At 47.0% G+C, this 19277-nt stretch overlaps 1 pseudogene; it reads right to left on the minus strand.

Moving 5' to 3' along the window:
* Nucleotides 1-473: 473 nt before the first annotated feature.
* On the minus strand, nucleotides 474-4029 carry LOC119255203 (DDB1- and CUL4-associated factor 13-like; annotated as a pseudogene).
* Nucleotides 4030-19277: the final 15248 nt, after the last annotated feature.

Here is a 19277-nt window from a genome sequence, read left to right on the forward strand (position 1 = left end):
ACAGTTCTGGAGGTCTCCCTCCCCCAGATAGTTCTGGAGGTCTCCCCTCCCCCAGACAGTTCTAGAGGTCTCCCCCCCAGACAGTTCTGGAGGTCTCCCCCCCCAGACAGTTCTGGAGGTCTCCCCCCCAGACAGTTCTGGAGGTCTCCCCCCCAGACAGTTCTAGAGGTCTCCCCCCCCAGACAGTTCTGGAGGTCTCCCCCCCAGACAGTTCTAGAGGTCTCCCCCCCCAGACAGTTCTGGAGGTCTCCCCCCCAGACAGTTCTGGAGGTCTCCCCCTCCCAGACAGTTCTAGAGGTCTCCCCCCCAGACAGTTCTGGAGGTCTAACCCCCAGACAGTTCTGGAGGTCTCCCTCCCCCAGATAGTTCTGGAGGTCTCCCCTCCCCCAGACAGTTCTAGAGGTCTCCCCCCCCAGACAGTTCTGGAGGTCTCCCCCCCAGACAGTTCTGAGCACCCCGAGGCAGGCAGGGAGTCAGTCGGGGCTGCGGGAAGGGGGAGCGGTCAGGGGGCGCGCAAGGAGGGAAAGGCGGCCACGGAGGCTTTCCAATGGCGCGAGCGCTCCCCCCTCCCAAGCGCTCAATTGCTCGCGTTTTTCCCTGAGCTAGAGACTGAAAGAAATGCCATAATTATAAGGAGTAAGAGGCTATGATTTGGGGGGTGAGGGGTGGGGTGACCTCAGACATGCTGTCTTGGCATGGCCCAGAAATCCATAACTACACCCAAGAAATCAGCCGTGCTCTGCTGGAGGGCCACGCGGACGAGCCGTCCTCAGGCAGCCCCAGCGCCCCAGAGCAGGACAGGACTCCTGCCCCGCCCGGTCCCCACACGGGCCTCACTGAGACCAGAAGTAACCCTGACTTAATCTCCAGACACTGTTTCTTGACTGAGTGCCCAAGTGCTTTTTTTCCAAGAAGACTGGCACTCTACAGATGTGTCAGAGATGTTTCAAACTGCCAGTTCAGACCCCTTCTTTGGATCAGGTAACCTCCTTTTCTGTACCAGGTAGCTCCAGGTTTTAGGATCCCAATTTGTTCCTTACCTAAATTCTTGCTGAGAAGTATCTGTACAAGGACTAGGTTCTACTTTTCATCAATAAAAACAATAAGCCTTGTATTTTGCTCCCTAGAAATACAAACTCCTGCCATGCTTAGCAAAGAATGTTCCAGTTCAATATAAAACAACACTGAAAGTTATGGGGTCTGGAAGTGAAGGGGATCAGAGAGTGTGAGGATGAGGGCAAATAAATTTGGAATAAAAGATCAGGGAAATATTACGAGTTCTCATGAAAATAGTGTCACAGCCACCCACAGGTGGCTTCAAGAGGCAGACAAATTACAGAGGCAACTGATGAGCAAGAAATGAGTCACAATTGCATAGAAGGTGAATGGTATTTAGAATCCACAACCTTCATATATTTGGGGGGGGCGGGGACGCTGGTTTCAGAAGCATAAAAAGAAAAGACTTAGTTTAGAATCAATGTGAAACTTTTCCTGCCAGTAATATTTTGCATATTTTAATTTCTAATGGTTGGAAATATTCCCTCTAAATAAAAGTGTACAAAATATGGAGGTTTATTCTGTAATAATTCTCCTGTCCAAGAAAAAAAGTGCTAAATCAATCCAATCATCTTTGATAATTAAACAGAAAATTTGGTATTATTTCCCTTGGTGGAATGTCTACAACAGCTTAGAGTCATAGGGAGTCAGTCTAACAAGTGTCCTGCTATTTCAGTATCTGGCTTGAAAGCTGCCAGATTCAGCCTATTTGGGAACAGGGGTGCGCTAGAGACTTGGGGGGTGCTGGCCCCTTCCTTACTTCTAGCTATTTCAGAGGGCTTCCTTGTCCACTTTTGACTAATGCGGTCTTTAAAAAACCATTTAGTGCAAATTCTTATAAATACATATAAAAGCGAATGGAGGAAGTAAATCGGTACTTAAATGAGGTGTGTGACACAATCAGGTCTCATAATAAAAACACTTCTGTCTCAGATCACTAGATGGCGATAGTACCCCACTTATTTAATATCCATAAAGCCAAAGCTCTAGGAATTGGTATTTATTAATACGAGTGTAGATTGCAGGTGTGTGATAACTTTTCCCTGGGTGGGTTGGAGATTTTTTCAATGAAGTTGAATTTGTTGAATGAATATTTACTGATGCTATTCTGAGGGAAGCACAAATATTCTTGGTTTTGTTGTGTTCTTGTCGTTATGCCAGGAGCAGTACTTTGATTTGTAAAGTGCACTTATCAAAGAGGGACAAATAACCATATCAGAACTGGTAGGAATACCAGCTATTATTTCACAACTGCCACTATGTGTTCTTCTCTGACACAGCTGGCACGGTTCCAGGCTTGCTACGCTTGAGACAATTCACTATCCTTTATTGAGGAGCATCTTACATGATTCGCTATTCCTGAATCTGGCTGCAGGTTGATCCCATCGATGTCAGTAATGAGCTATATGTTTCCTGTGAGTGTGTTGTTGAAATTTCTCCTTCAACTTCCAATCATAATCTTTGCTCATTTCGTCAGAGCTGCACATGATGCACTTGCTGCTATAGTCTGTTTTACTCAGATGACATGTTGCTTTCCCTTAGTGTGCCTTGACTTTTGTCCACAGAAAAGATTCAGATAGAGTTATCAAAACAGTCAGACACATATCTCTCCCCAGTGGGAGAGCAGCCCCCACCCCACAGGACACATCAGTGCACGTGTGTCACAGTATGGAAATGGTCAGGGCCTCCCTGGTGGCAGAGAAGTTAAGTCTCAGGGTTATCACACTATAATCCATTTCTGCAGCCTGAGTTCAATCCCCAGCCAGGGAGCTACCCACACAGTCGCAGACCTCTCCTGTCTCACCCGCTGCTCCCCTCAGCAGTGTGTTTCAGTAGATCCGGCTGTTCTGCTCCCCACTCTGTCTCTGCCGAATCCTCTCACCTCCCACCACTGACCTGCACTCCAGCTCTTGTATGCATAAATAAAAAAAATTTAAAAAGAAGTTCATGGGCCTCCCTGGTGGCGCAGCGGTTGAGCACTGGGTTGCGAGGCTGCCTGCAGCCTCTGCAGCGCCGGTTCGATCCCCGGCTGCTCCCCGGCCACCGGAGGAGGGTCCCACATGGCGCGCAGACCTCTCCTGCCGCCCGCTGCTCCCCTCAGCAGTGTACTTCGGTCCTTCTGCCTGCTCTGCTCCCCACTCTGGCTCTGGTGAATTCTCTCACCCTCCCGCCCTTCTGACTGTACCCAGTGCTTGTATAAATAAATAAAATAAATAAATAAATAAATAAATAAATAAATAAATAAATAAATCTTTAAAAAACGAAGTTCGTAAGTTGTCATCTTCATTTGCTGCAGTAAAAATGAAAGCTTTGATTGGGTTCCAATAGACTTTTCATTCTCACATCTAAGATGACCTTTTTTAGAGGATCAGCTTGCCTCACACCATAGAGTATATATTCTTGTCAGAAAGCAACTCCCAAAAGAAACTTCTCCCTTGGGTTAAATGTAACATGACTTACACACTCAGATCCCCGAGTCATGAACATGTAGGATTGGTTCTTTTTTCAATCCCGAATTTCTCCTGTTGCCCACATGTGGTGAAAACAGCTTCTTTGCAGTCACGATCCATTCCTGTACTCCTAGTATTTGTGCAGTGCTTCTTCCTCTTCTCTAGAGCCTGGTCTGTCCATTCCCCCCTGCTTCCCAGTTTTGTCATCACCAACAGTAAAAAGAGAAGTCCCAGAAAAGCAAATAAATATTCCTCATACAAAACACAAAATGTGGTTGTACTGTCCAGAAACATTTTCATTCAAGTTCCAAATTCTAACCTCTCCGTCATATGCCCCAAAAGACAGCAGCCAGGCTCTTGGGATGCTTTTCCAAAAAATTGACTCCATCTCAATGACTATCCAGGGAAGCAAGGAATGGTTTTGCTAACACTCTTTCCAGTTTTGTAGCATATAAGCTCTTACATATTCTCATGGGACCTCAACAGGATATAAGGTAGGACCACAGTTTCTTGGAACTCTCATTAAAGCTCACTTACAGAATGTATCTGTGAGGTATCTCAGGTACATTTGTCCAAGGTTGTTTTTTTTTTAATTTTTATTTATTTTTACATAGAAGATCTGGGGTGTAGGGAGGAGGTGCAGGGTGGGTGAGGATTCACCAGAGACAGAGTAGGGAGCAGAACAGGCTGGTCCACTGATACACATTGCTGAGGGGAGCAGAGGGCAAGACAGGAGAGGTCTGCTGCACCATGTGGGTCAGCTCCCTGACTGGGGATCGAACTCAGGCCACAGTGGCTGGTGATAGCTGATAGCACTGAGACTTTAACCCCTGAGCCACCAGGGAGGCCCTATAGCTGGCCAAGCTCTGGCTCAGTATCTTCCCCTGCTTGGCTGCTACTTCTCTCTTTCTCAAAGAAACTTTCCATCCAGGTTCAGGTCTCACTGCCTCCTCCAGCACATGCTGTGTCAGTTTCTTGGTTTTGCTATAGACCTTTTAGGATTCCTCCAGGGCTATGGGAACAAGAGGAAACCTTGAGTGAGTCCCTTGGGCTTGTATTGGCTTGGAGGACTCCAGTAAGAGCCTTGGAATCCTCCCAGGCAGGACAGTTGAAAATTGGATTCTTTGTGACAAATTTCCAGAAATGGTAGGAACTCATTAAGGTCAACCATATTGTCTCCCACTCCTGCCAACAATGACAGAAGTCCAGCTGATGGCTTGACCAGGACCTCCCACCTCACATCATCACTTCCATGCAGCTCCTACCCTGACCCCTCAGCAGCCACAGCACCCCTCCAACTCCCAAGAGACTGTGACCATTTGAAACTCGGCTGGGGATGGCCAGCCTTTTTTCCTGCGATGCTGGTGCCACAACACTTCCCTGACATCATCCATGGCTCCCCCTGGACTGGATCTTTCTTTCCTGGCCTGTTTATTGCCTGGGGACAGCAGCAGAGCACACCTACCGCCAGAGCCACGTCTTGGGATCATCTTTCCTTTACAAGTGAATTTTAACATAAAGTAATTAACCTGAGTCCATTTGAACAAACCCAGGAATAGTATTAAGAATTTGTATTTCTTTCAGCAGAATGAAACGTTACCTGCAGGTGATTTCATTCATTCAAAACATATTCTTTCATTCTTCTCGCCAATGAAAAATTAGATAGTTCAGGAAGCTCATTCTCAATATTGCAATGATGTCCTTTCCACAGCTCCAGCTAGATGTACTTAGTCTTTTGGTGGTTCTTGGGGAGCAGATGGCCTAGGTTTGGGAATCCTCATTTAGAATTTACCTGCAGAATTCCTTCAGGCAAGTTTCCTGAGTCAGAACAGCACCAGCTCAGAAGGTCCTGGACTCACTCAGAGAGCCCATGGCTCAGCGCCAGGCACAGAACAAGACTCGCTGGGTGATCGCTGCCCACGGCCTCGCGGCCCATGGCTCATCCTCACTGCCCTCACCCTCGCAGCTTGCTGGACCTGCCGGTGGCATCTCCCCTCATATCAAGCACGTCTTTTGACTTGTTGCTTTGCTGTCTGGGCTCTTGCCGACCCTGGTGTGGTGCCTCTCTCGGGGCTAGCTTCACTTGCCAAGTATAACTGACCATAGAAAATCAACTGGCAAGACACAACAAAAATAAATCTTAGACTTTGTGAAAAACAGACTGGTTACCATAGGGGATGGGGCAGTGGGGACCGGGGAGATGTGACAAGGTGCTGACACTGGGGCTTTGGTGAAGGGGAGTGAGGCATCCGAAACCTGGAGCTGTGAAGCTGCACTCCCAAAATTATGCAGTTAGGTCAATGTGGGGAAATCAATAAAATTGGAGAAGAAAAAAATGCAGGAAAAACCTGAAATAATTTTATGATGTTATTACTTTCTAGAAATAATGCTGATAGTTATCTTAGAAATATTACCCAAAAAGAAGTGATTTAAATTATTAGCCTTGTTGGGGCCTCCCTGGTGGCACAAGGGGTTAAGAAACAGCACCATGAAGCTACCTGCAGCCACTGCAGCACAAGTTTGGTCCCCAGCCAGGGAGGTGACCCACATGCACAGCAGACCTCTCCTGTCTCGCCCGCTGCTCCCCTCAGCAGTGTATTTCAGTCAGTCTGCCTGTTCTGCTCCCGGCTCTGTCTCTGGTGAATCCTCTCTCTCTCTCACACACACACACACACACACACACACACACACACACACACCTCTGGCCTGTATCCCTGTTCTTGTATGCATAAATAAATAAATCTTTTATATAAAAAAAATTCTTAGCCTTGCCTGGAAAATAGTTCTGGATGGAACATATGAAATTGAAATAGGTGTAGAAGTCTCCAAATCAAACACTGAGCAAAGGCCAAAAAAAAGCAGATTCCTAGAGATACTGAACAGCTTCTCATAGCCTGGCCATCAGCTCTCACACAGCTCTAGCCCCAGGCACTAGCTTCCTGTCCTCATCCCCCGGGAACAGAGCCCAGGCTACTAGATACAGGCCCAAAGTCAGAGTCTCTGAAGTTATTCAAACTGTCATCCTAGACCTACAGACACTGCCTCCCCCTTTCCTTCCCACCAAAACCACCATCAAGGCTTCTGCCCCGTGTTCCCCCGGCCCCCTTTGCTCCTGACGAGCCCTGGAGCGTTTCCATGTGCTCCTGTGTTGTGTGGAAACTCCCCAACCCTGAACAATAGCAAAGCCTGCGTTTTCAAGGTTCAAGACAGCTTTGAAGCGTGATATTTTCAATTCATTACAATAAAAATGTACCCATAGACTTAATTGCCAGTACAAAGCACAGAATTATTATTTAACACTTATTATGACCTAAATACTCTGTTGTGTGATTTGGGAAACACATATGCTAAAAAAGGCCACATTTTTCCCCCCTGATGCCATCACCTCTTAGTGGAATCAGATACCGAGACAACATCAACAGCAGGGAGGACAGGTCAGGCTGGCATCATTTCAAACTACACAGGAGATGAGAGGGTGGGGACATTGGACATGAGATTCCTCCAGGAGAAGGCTGCCATTATGGATGGGCTCCAATGTTTTTATTCTCATATACTCTACATTTCTTTAATACATACCACTCAGCCTTTTCATTGTTAACTTGGAGATTGATAAAGACGAAAAATTGCTTTTAAGAAAACTAGCTCATTCTTGATTAAATCAAGTAAACCATTGCTACCTGAAAGATTTGCATACCCCTCAAGAACAATTCATGAATCCTTTCTAAGACACAGAGCATCAAAACTTGTTTATACCTGGAAAACTTAATTACATATATGAGCAAATGATATTTGGTTGCCAACTAACTTGGCTTGGTGACAACCATGTAGCTTGGCATAACGTTTAGTGAGCAGTGAAAATTAGCAAAAGTGCATAGAGATTTTTTTCTCTTTCCTTATGTAATTTAACTGCCTCCCTGAATTATCATGTTTGTTGTTGGGTTGTATTTTTTTTAACTTAAGTGTGATTTTTATGTTGAGTAACATATTGTACAACATAAGGATCTACTTGACATTAATTAGAATCTGCATGTACCTGTGATGTAGGAGTCATCTCACAGCTCACATAAAATCACTGCAGTCATGTAATACAGGATTTCTCAGGAGTCCCATCTTTTTCATGAGGCTCTTGGCCGCTGATAGGCAGGTGTCTTTCCTGCCTTTTTGCAGTTACAATTCCCACCTCTTTGAGGACAAATTAAGCCTGGCAGTTGTCTCCATAATCCTCTCCCAAAATGCCAGTGCTTGGTATTAACAACTTTCAACCAAAATTTGTGAGCAGCTTGCACATTTTGTTCAGATTCCAGGTTCCCCAGTCATAACCTCACTTCCATCACCTGTGTCCTGATGACTCTGAACGAGAGCAGAGGATGAGCTTCACCCAACCAGAATGGTGACATCCCAAAACCTCAGCCCCTATAGGGAGGCTGGGGTTCAAGTGCTGCTGGAATTTTCGTTTTTATGTCCCTTTCCTTGCCCTTCTAACCATGGATGCACTTTTATTATGCACAGGACCAGAAAAGATGAAAAAGCATGACTGGGGCATCTATTGATACATCAGTATTTTGGAGTTGACAGTAATTGTGTGAACACGTCTGCGGGTGCCAATGGAAAGAAACAATCACCAAACCTAACTAATAATGTGTCAAGTAATTATGTGTGTTAATAATAAACAATCAAGCCAGGCTTACGTAGGTTTGTTCTTCTGCACTACCAACTTGCTAATATTCTTTGTGGAGTGACAGAAGTCAGGTTTAAAATAGTGTTAGATTAATAATACATTTTCTTAAAAAATTAATTTGAAGAGGGCCTCCCCTGGTGGCGCAGTGGTTGAGCGCTGGGCTGCGAGGCTGCCTCAGCCTCTGCAGCGCCGGTTCGTTCCCCGGCCACCGGCGAGGGTCCCACACACACACAAAAAAATTAATTTGAAGATCTTTTAAATTACTGACCCACATTCTTGTAACTAGTGTTCCTTATGCCTTATCCTCTCCCGATGCACACACATACACACACTCACACACACACTCACACACACACTTCGTTAGCAGAAGTTGAGGATGTCAAGCCAAGAATGTGAAAACTGAGTTTCCTGTGACTGCTATAACAAATGGCCACACTCAATGACTTAACATAACTTGTCTGAGATGGGTCCAACAGGCCCAAATCCATTGTTGGCAAGGCTGGCTCCTGGGGGCCCCAGAGGCCTCTGTTTCCTGAACTTCCCACCTGCCAGAACCTGGAATTCCTTGGCTCATGACTCCTTCCTCGCCTCAAATCACCTTCGTTCCCCGTTTCCATCATCACTTCACCTTCTTTTTCCTCTGTGGTCAAGTCTCCCACTGACCACATTTAGGACCCAACAGACCATCCAGAATAATGGCCCCAACTCAAGATCTTCCAGTTAATCACACCCACAAGGTCCCTTTTGTCACACAACGTAACAGTCCTAGATTCCAGGATTGGGAGCTGGCTCTTTGGGGGCCATTCTTTGGCAACAACTTGCAGGAAAGGTAATGGCAAGCTTGGAATTTCGAGTGGGATGGCCTGGGCGCCACTTACTGGTTATACAAGTTACATTCTGTTTGCTTCAGTTTCCTCAGTTGTTAAGTGGGGGTAATAATAGCACCTCCCTTGTAGGGCTGTAGGGAGGATTCACTGAATTAATATATGTAAATCATACACTTAAAAACAAAACAAAATCTGACACAGTGCCTCAGACACATGGAAAGTGAATGATGATGCTATTCTACTGAAGACGGGTGCACTAGACACACACACACACACACACACACACACACACACACACACACAGAGAGAGACTTTTCCTCAAGGGTTGTATCTTACCTGAGTCCCAGCTCCCCAAGCAGGGCGCCCACAACATCCAAGACTCTCATCTCCCCATGACAACCCCTCTGCGAAGCGCCAGGGAACTGGGTTCGGCTCCCACCACACTCAACAAAAGGTTCAGTCGCTGTGGTCACTGGCCCCCTAGAGCAAGGTGTGGATAATTCCTACTTCTCCCCTGCTCCCATGACTGACTTCCCTTCCAGCAGAATCGATCCTTCCTTCTCCACAGCTGCCCCTCGGTCCACATAATAAAATCACCAACCAGCTGCAACTACAGAGCAATCCTCTTAAGGAGGCAAAGCTCTGCCTCTGTGTAAAACCTGAGGCTCTGGCACCTCTTTCTAAATAAACTTAGAAGTATCTCCTATTATCACCTCTTCTTCATTTTGCTTGGAACGTGGGAACTGGTCACAGCCACGGAGACATCAATTTCACTAGATAACTTCTAATTTTATTATTTATTTATTTATTTTGTGTTGTATTTTGTTTTTTATTGAGGTGGCTCTGGTTTACAAACCTGTATATGACTCAGAGTGCAGGTTGTCATCTCTTCAGAGGTTTGTGGCCCAGGGCTCTCCACCATTCTATTTTTTTTTAAGATGTATTTATTTATGCCTACAAGAACTGGGGTACAGACCAGAGGTGTGGGGGGTGAAAAGATTCACCAGAGGCAGAGTGGGGAGCAGGACTAGACAGACTGAATGAAACACACTGCTGAGGGGAGCAGCAGGCAAGTCAGGAGAGGTCTGCTGCGCCATGTGGGTAGCTCCCTGGCCAGGATCGAACACGCGCTGCAATGGCTGCAGATAGCTTTATAAATCGCGTCTTAATCCCTTCCACCTCCACCATTCTATTTTCACCTAGCTCTGCAGGCTCTCTGCAGAAGTAACCTTACCGAACTAAACCTATGCTCAAATATATCACCCCATGACACATACATTTGTCAAATATATGTTGTAGATCAAAAAATTAATACAATGTCATGTCAATTAGATTCCACTTAAAAATAAATACTAAAAATGAAGTATGTGCATGGCCTTATCTTATTTTTAAATATTTTGATAACTGCGTTTTGATTTTCCTTTAAAAAAAAAAGACTACCTGGGTCCCAAATATACTTTTTCTCTTTTCTGAATTATAGTTACAATTAAAGGGGAAAAAATATTCTCTCTTTGAAGTGAGTCTCAATTGCCTCACTGACATCTCCTTTTCATATGCAAACTGCAAGTATTCCCGAAGTCAAAAGAGGCATTAAATTACTCAGCCTGAGAGAGAGAGCGAGAGAGAGCGAGAGAGAGAGAGAGAGAGAGAGAGAGAGAGAGAGAGAGAGAGAGAGAGAGAGGGTGTGGCTGAGAGCAAGCTGTGGTAAAAACTGGGGAGTCACCACTGAAGGAGCTGCTCTGCTCGCTAATTATCGATCTCGCAGATCTGACCCGATCTGACTGTCATTCGTGGGGAATTCTGTGTCAGGTTTTGCAGGGCACGTCCACCCAGCGGGTTATGTTTGTATACTTTTGCACTTGGGGAGCATCTTGGTGGCGTCTGTGCGCCCCTTTGCAAGCTCGCTCATTTAGCAGAGACGTGCCCAGCAGCTGAAACCTGGTTCTCTGCCGCGCGCTGCTGCCCCCGGAGCGCAGGGCTCGCCTCTCCTGGAAAGCTGCGAGCACCCGTTTAAGTCCTTCGGGCCCCCAAGGAGGCGCGTCCCCTCAGCGTCCAGCCCTGTGCTGCGGGGGCGGGTGGGGGGTTGGTGTGGAGGCTGGGGGCGCAGGGCGGCCTCACGCCGGTCCCCGAGGCTGTGGCGCCCCCTACCGCCCCGGAGCTGTCTCCACGGCTGGCAGGTGTCTCCACAGACGTCTCTGCAGGATACTACTACTCCCGCCAGCAGTGTTTCCCGCGGGTGAGGACGCTCCTGGGTGACAGGCCGCGTTGGCTATGGTTTTTTTTAAAGACTGGGGTTAAGTCGGTCAAAAGTTTGAACCCCCTGCTTTTCAGGCTTTTGGAACCTGTAGGAACAATCTAGCCATCAGGTGTGTGCGTCAGTTGTTCGGGGCCAAGTTAAGGAAATAAACACTGAGGAAGGTGATTGATTAGAAGGAGGGTCAGGATGAAAATGCCTGAACAGGGCCTCCCCTGGGCGCAGCGGTTGAGCGCTGGGCTGCGAAGCTGACCGCAGCCTCTGCGGCGCTGGTTCGATCCCCGGCTGCCCGCAAGGGTCCCACATGGCGCGCAGACCTCTCCTGCCGCCCGCTGCTCCCCTCAGCAGTGTGCCTCGGTCCTTCTGCCTGCTCTGCTCCCCGCTCTGGCTCTGGTGAATTCTCTCACCCTCCCGCGCTTCTGACTGTACCCAGTGCTTGTATAAATAAATAAATAAATCTTTAAAAAAAAAAAAAAAGAAAAGAAAATGCCTTAACGGCCCTGGGCACACGCGCCGGGACTGGTGGTTTCTCCTGCAGTGAGATGCGCGAAAATTGGGAGAAGCAGGGAAAGTCAAAACTGTTTAGCTCTGAGAGACAGTGAAGGTGCAGCTAAGCCTGGGCCGTGTGCACCCGCGTGTCTTTATCTGCTGTTGACCCCAGGGCAGCCTCTCACTCAGTATTTGGCACATACGTGTCACTGAACTAAAGGGCAGAAATGATCACCCAGAATTACGGCCAGCCGGCCCTCAGACAGTGTGTGTTACAACAATTCGAGGACAAAGCGCGAAGGGGGCACAATCCAAGGAAATCAGCTCTTTCCTTCTGTCAACCAATTACACTTACCGAGCGTCTCTCTGGCCCAGGGTGTATTAGACCTTATGGATTAGGGTGCAGCTGGGCTAACTCTGGGGGGGTGTGGTGTGTGTGGTATGTAGCGTGTGGCACCCCCTACTGCTATGGTATGTGGTGTGTGATGTGTGGGTGGTGTGTGCTGTGTGTGTGCTGTAGGATGTATGTGCTGTGTGGTGTGTGATATGTGTGTTATGTGTGATATGTGGTGTCGGGTGGTGTGTGTGTGTGTTACATGTGAAAGGAAGAAGGAAAGAGAAGCTTGGGCCAAAGGTGGGTGACGGTACAAACGAGTAACTAAACCAGGAAAAATCACGTAACTATCAGGGTTCTGTCGCAGGTTGAACGGCTCACCCCGCTTCCCCTATGATATGTCCTTGTCCTCACTAAACCCCAGGACATAGGACTATGACCTTATTTGGAAAAAGAATCTTTGCAAATGTAATTAAAGATCTTTAGAGGGTGCCATCCTGGATGGCCTGGGTTAGCTCTGAAGCCAATGACAAGTGTCCTGTTGAGACAGAGACACACAGGTGAGGTGAAGAAGTGAGGGAAGAGGGAGGAAGAAACTGGAGTCTGCGGTCCAGAGCCCAGGTGTGCCTGCAGTTGATGGTGGAGGTGAGAGAGGGCGATGCCCTCATCCCGACACCGCGGCTGGTCCAGGAATGAGCCTGTGACTCGGCCTAACCAGTCAGAGCCCTCTCTGGGAATTTTTCTTCGGAAGCGCTGAGAAAAGTCCCCCTGGCTTCACCAGAGGCGGCTGGGGCGATGCGCCCCCTGGAATGTGGGGCCCAAACACGGTCTTGTAGTTGTGCGAGCAGTGGTTTCCTTCTCTCCCCTTTATTTTTAAATTAGTCCTCACTCAGTCTCTCTTGTTTGTGACTGAAAGGACTCACGAACGTGATCGTGGGTCCTGCGACCTCAGCCAGACCATGTGTCACCTCTGTCTAGTCTGGACAAGTCTAGAAGCCAACATACTTCTCCAAAGGGACCCTGCGTTCCTCCTCTGTGGGTCCCACCTGCTTCCTTCTTACCCTGCGCAAGTGGTGCGGGCAGGACGTCTTTCTGCCACAGCCTTGAGGGAGAAGCAGCAAGCCCAAAGGAAAAGAGTCAAACAAATTAAGCCACGAGAACTTCAAAGACACTGCGCCCCCAAATGAACAGTTCTGAACAATTTTGATTATCCCCGTGAAAATTCAACCCCCTCACACGATGCCTTAATTTTGCGTTTGGCCTTACCCCGTCAGTCTGCATCAGGCTCTGCTGCTGAGCGATTCCAACGCTGAGGTCTGCAGACCCTGACTCAGAAAATGCCAAGAAAGCCAGGAGGCTGAAGGGGCAGGATCAAGCAAAATTAGGCCCCAGGAGGAAGCTGGCTAAGGCTTCCACAGCTGAACATGGCTTCTCCCTAAGAGCCCGGCTGCCCACCTCTTCCAAGAAGGCCCCCGTCCTGCACGGGAGCATCAAAACCCCAGGAGGTTTCATCTCCAGTGTGACTGGCCGCCTCTGCACCATGTGCTCGGGTCAGGGGAGCTGGGGCTGGGACATAGTTCAGGTGGCTCTGCTTCCCAGTGGGGCACCTGGGGGGCAATTTCCTGAACACAATTAATCTGTCTACTACCATGCCTCTAGGGTGAAGCAGAGTAGGAAGAAACCTCGGAGACTACCCCAAATCCCCCACCCCATGATTAAATTGTGTCTTCATGGCGCCCTCTAGTGACAAACTAAGGATAGGGCGAAAAACAAGGTCAGCAGCAGCACACCCCACACAGAGCGCCTGCTGAAATTCGGGGACTCGTAGTTTTCTGATTTAAACCACTGGGTAAGACAGGAGAAAATGCCAAGTTGCAAATGCTACTCCCTGCCAGGACATACAGTGCACATTGACTTGCATCAGCCACGGGTACCACAGGAGTTCCCGCAGCCCCTGTGATGAGGTGAGTCTCTTGTGGCCACCCAGTGTGGTTCTGTCTCTTCAAGACAAAACCTGCTCCTCCGAAGTCAGACTCGCTGGCCAAGGCGCAGAGCCTGGACACCCTCCTGGAGAAGGGGTCCACAGGTGTACATTATCTAAAGTCCACACCCCAGGGTTGGCTCACAGGACTCGCTTGTGAAATGGGTGGAGGAAACCGAGCTTTGGAGTGAGTTCCTCACAGAGCACAGCACCACAGAAAATGAAGGAAATGGCAGGGAGCTAAGATGAGGGGGGAGCTGCCTGTAACCACAAGTTTCTTGTCCTTGCCCTGTTCAACCTTGCTCTGCTCCTGTTTATCTTTGCTTGCAGACAAAACCAGAAAACCAGGCAAAACCAGCTGAAGCCAAGATGGAGCTAGAAGACAAGGGTTAAGCCTCAGCCTCATTATCATAGCAAAAAGCAGCCCTATCACCTCCTTGCCAGATCCAGCAAGACCAAACTTGGAAGAAAAGTGGGCGTGAAGGCAGTCCCTGGAAAGCCCTGCTTATTTCTCTGAAATCTTTAGCCTCAGCCCTTCCTTAGTATCCCCTCATATGTCTCTGCTTCTCCCCAGTGTGGGCAGATGCCTTCGTGATAGTAGCATCCCGTGTCCTCAAGGCTGCTGGCTCCTGATTAAATCTGATTTTGTTCCACCAACTCTTGTCTCTTGCATTTTGATTTCTGGGTGTTGAGTAAACAGACCCCAAAATCCTGTAATAAAGCTGCAGTCACCAGGCAAACAAGGAAAGTACACTGGGGAAATGGAGGCGCACAGGGTAAAAGAGGGACTCTCTGGAGCACACCCAGCACATGGCACACAGGCAGGAATGAAATGGCTCATCTGTCTTCTGGACCAAATGCTTGTTTCTCCAAAAATTCATATTTAAAGCCTTTATCTCCAGTGTGATGACATTTGGAGATGGGGACTTTGGTAGACAATTAGGTCATGAGTGTGGAGCCCTTGTGAATGGCATCAGAGCCCTTATAAGCATTCTCTTTCTCTTTCTCTTTCTCTCTGTCCCCCTCTCTTCTCCCACCTTTCCCCAGCCTCTCTCCTTGTAAAAAGGTGACCTTCTTCAAGACAGCTGAAGCTCTCTCACCAGAACCCAATCATGCTGACGCCTTGATCTTGGATTTCCAGCCTCCTGAGCACTGAGAAATAATTTTTTTGTTGTTTACACCACCCAGTCTGCGGTGTTTTGCATGACAGTCCAGCCACTGAACCTCTGGGGTCTAGAGAACAAAGGCTCGGCTCTGCTCCCTACTTGCTGTGCATTCACTCAACAAAAATTTGTCCAAACCCTACACTGGTCTTGGCACTGAGCTATGGATGGGGTGCTGGGTCTATTTTAATACGTTATCATTTGCTTAGGGCCCCTGAAACAGGGATTTTAACCTGGAACCAAAATGGCTAGGAGCCCAGCAGGGAGGGTTCCGAGGCAAAGTGCCCCAGGTAGAAAGAAGGGGGGGGGGCAGGCTGAGGGCAGAAAGGAAGCCAGAGCAGCACAATGTGGAGGTGGTACAGGCCGGTACTGAAGCTGAGATAGCCCCTGCTTGTACCCGCTTTGGAGTGGCAGGTGGTAAGTGTGGTCAGGGGCACTGACTCCCACCTGGGATCTAACCCCAACCAGGCTGTTTGTTCATTGTGCAATTCTGGGCAGGCTCTGACCTCTTGTGCCTCAGTTTCCTCATCCATACAATGGGGAGTAATCATAGCACCCATTTCACAGGATTGATGTGGAGATGAGAAGACAGTGAGAATTCCTCATAAATAGACTGCCTAGGCCAGCCAGCATCAGCTCAGAGCTAGCAGAATTGTTCCTGCTTTGAAAAAGAAATCTGCCAAGAACATCTCCAGGAGAAGTAGAATTTGTGAAAACATCTCTTTTTAAGCTAAGCAAGAGACTATGCTGTGTCTTTAATAACCCAGAGAGTATGGAAAAGCTAATGACACATTTGAAAATAAAGTTTAGCAGGATCAAGTTCTTCATAACAAATCCCAAAGCTCTCTGGGGCCAAACGCATCTTTTGTTTTCCTATCACTAACTGCAGCCAATTTTTTTAAGTTGCTAATTGTGAGAAATGCTCCAAGAAACGCCTCAGAGAAAAGTTTAGCAGGTGTGAAAAGAGGGGGGAGAGCCCAGCTTGTTCCTGAGTACGGTGGGTGGGTTGTCGCCAACCAGAACTGAAACCCGGATGAACTGGAATCTGGGGATGAACTGGAACCGGGGAAGACTTTGCAAAGGAGCAGATTCTTCAAGGCACCTGCTCAGAAGTTTCAGCTACAACTCCCTTGAGGCATTCAGCGAAATGCCACGGAAACAGTATTTAAAAATAGAGTGAAGGGCCTCCCTGGTGGCACAAGGGGTTAAGCACTGCACTATGAAGCAATCCACAGCCTCTACAGCATGAGTTGGATCCCCAGCCCGCCAGACAGAAACCCACATGGTGAGGCAGACCTCTCCTGTCTCACCCACTGCTCCCCTCAGCAGTGTATTTCAGTCAGTCTGCCTGTTCTGTTCCCCACTCTGTCTCTGGTGGATCCTCTCACCCCCCACACCTGTGGTCTGTACCCCAGCTCTTGTATGCAGATACATAAATCTTAAAAAAAAATAAAAAGAAAAGAAAAGAAAATGGGCTGTGTGTGTGTGACTGCATTCTCTTCTCTCAGACTTCCCTTCCAATTTCTCCACCTGCTGGAAAGCAGGAAGTCTGGCCCCTCTTCCCATACTTGCAGCATCACTCCTCTGTGCCAGCACCACCTCTGTACCTGCAATGGCCAGCGGATTGTTGGAAGCGGGTGGAAGGAGGGTCTTGAAGGCAGATGAGCAGGGAAAATGTCCAGCTGAGACCCTGGCTCCACCAGCCTTCATGCCTCAAGTGTTCCTCCCTTGCCTCTCCACTGCTAACCCCAGCTCTACTCCCCTCCAAGACACACATTTGCAAATTCCCAAATGTTAGCATTTCTATTAACACTCAACAATACCCAAATAATGCTCAGAAAAAGTGTTGAAAAACGGTTACTAAAGTTAAAAATACCAGACAACTACAATGCAACTGATTTTTTGACATAATTATAAAGAAAAATAAAACAGAGCCTCTCTGGTGGTGCAAGGGGTTAAGCACCGCACTATGAAGCAATTTGCAGATTGCTGCCTCTGCAGCAAGAGTTTGATCCCCAGCCCAGAGAAAAACCCACATGGTGCAGCAGGTCTTTCCTGTCTTGCCCGCTGCTCCCCTCAGCAGTGTACTTCATTCAGTCTGCCTGTTCTGCTCCCCACTCTGTCTCTGGTGAATCCTCTTACCCCCCTCTCCATCTCTCGCTTGTACCCCAGCTTCTGTATGCATAAATAAATAAATCTTTGAAAAAAAAAAAGAATAAAACATTCTGCCTACCAGGAATCCTTCAGATTTATACCATGACACATTTTGCATTTTATGGAATACAGTATAATTATAATTAAGAGTCTGACTAATTTGATAAAATGAAGTTACCAATCTCAAACAAAAGCCATCCGTTGACGAACGGATTTATTTGAAAGCAACAGACTGAAAGGCAGATTGGGGGGTGCATTCACCACAAGAACCAACACGCACTTCCCCAATCCAAGATCAACATCCCCCTAAATAACCCCTGGAGGCTCTTTCCCTTAGTTCCACCAGAGGAAGAAACAGCATTGCCTTCCCTAGGGGATGCAATGCATGCTGGGTTCTGCAGCTTGCAAACTTGTGCAGGCCTGGGCACACTCTAGATGCCCAACCTCATTTAAATAGGGTTCTGAATATTAATGTTCACTGATTAACTAGTTCATAGTTAACCCCTTTCATACATTCTCTTTTGAGTCTTATGATCAACTCTATTCTTCCTGTCCATATTTTCCTCAGAAATATATGAACATAAACGAACGGGCCCCACCGTGAAAACCTTATTGTTTAGTTGTAATCACTGTCTCATTGTATTTTTTGTTATCATTGATTTTACCAAAACTTATTTCCCACAAAATCTCTTTTGCCATGACATTTTAATAAAACATGTGTCGGAAGGATCATTTGCAATAACTCTCTCACGTATCTGTAGTGCTCAGTGATCACCAGATGCCTCCTATGAAGCTCTTGATCCCTTAACAGCCCTTTGTTATGGTAAATAAGCAACTCTGATGAGTTCAGGGTGCCATCAGTAGTAAATTTAAAAGCTGAGACCAAAATCTGAGCTTCCCCTGCCAAGCACATTGGCAGCTCTAGCCCTTCATGTTGTAAGCCAGATAGCTATGTTGAAGGAGATTAGAGTGAGGGACATTTTAAGAGTGTGTTACTTACCAAGCCAATTTGAAGGCACTCACTCAAGTTTCTCCATATTTGTCATGATTTCCATGCACTTATATCGTCATTCCTGTATTATGCTACAGCAACTTAGGAAACGTTCAAAAAGTGGACAGAGAATTCAGCACTCCCCTTCTGGGACTTTCAAGGCAACTCATAGTTCCACTTACATAAGCCTTTCATTAAAAAAAAAAAAAAAAACTTTTATAGCAATCCATATAAAAATTTCATACTCCATTCCACTTTATAAGGTATTATTGTAATCTGTTGATTAGATTTTATTAATGTTGTAAGGACAAAAACATCAATTTAGAAGTGTTGACTTTGTCCACTTTTCAACATTCCTGTTTTTCTTTTTTTTTTTTTTTTCTGATCAGAGAATTCACACTAGCCCGTCTCTGCGCTGCACCATATGTCCTTAGTCCTGAAAATGTCTTTCTCTCCAGTTGGGTGTGCTAAGTACCAAGGTCTTCAAAAGATCCAGTTAAAACAGTGTTTAGAGACTTATATAACATCTGCTCAGAAGAACCAAGTTCATGGAGTTGAATAAACTTATACATTAACTGAAACACACAGACCTCAGATATTTTTAATATGCACATAAACCTCCAAGAAATGCAACCTAGGAGCAACTGAGAATCTGTTCATGATTATGACTTTAGTTCATAAAATGTTCAGACACCATCTTACAAGTTGTGAATGCTTACAACAGCCTTGTGCAATCAGTGTGGGAATCTGTTCAGAAGAAAAAGTTTGGACTTCAGCATATTCTTAAGAGTTGGTGGGATGGATTTATCACACTAATGAAACTATAAACACGAAACACTTTGGGGGAGCTGATGGCCATGAATGTATGTGCATCACATATCAGTGTCTTATTCAAATGTA

The sequence above is a fragment of the Talpa occidentalis genome, unplaced genomic scaffold, assembly GCF_014898055.3.
Source record: "Talpa occidentalis isolate TD23 unplaced genomic scaffold, MPIMG_talOcc4v2.1 talOcc4.3, whole genome shotgun sequence".
In the NCBI taxonomy this organism is placed as follows: Eukaryota; Metazoa; Chordata; class Mammalia; order Eulipotyphla; family Talpidae; genus Talpa; species Talpa occidentalis.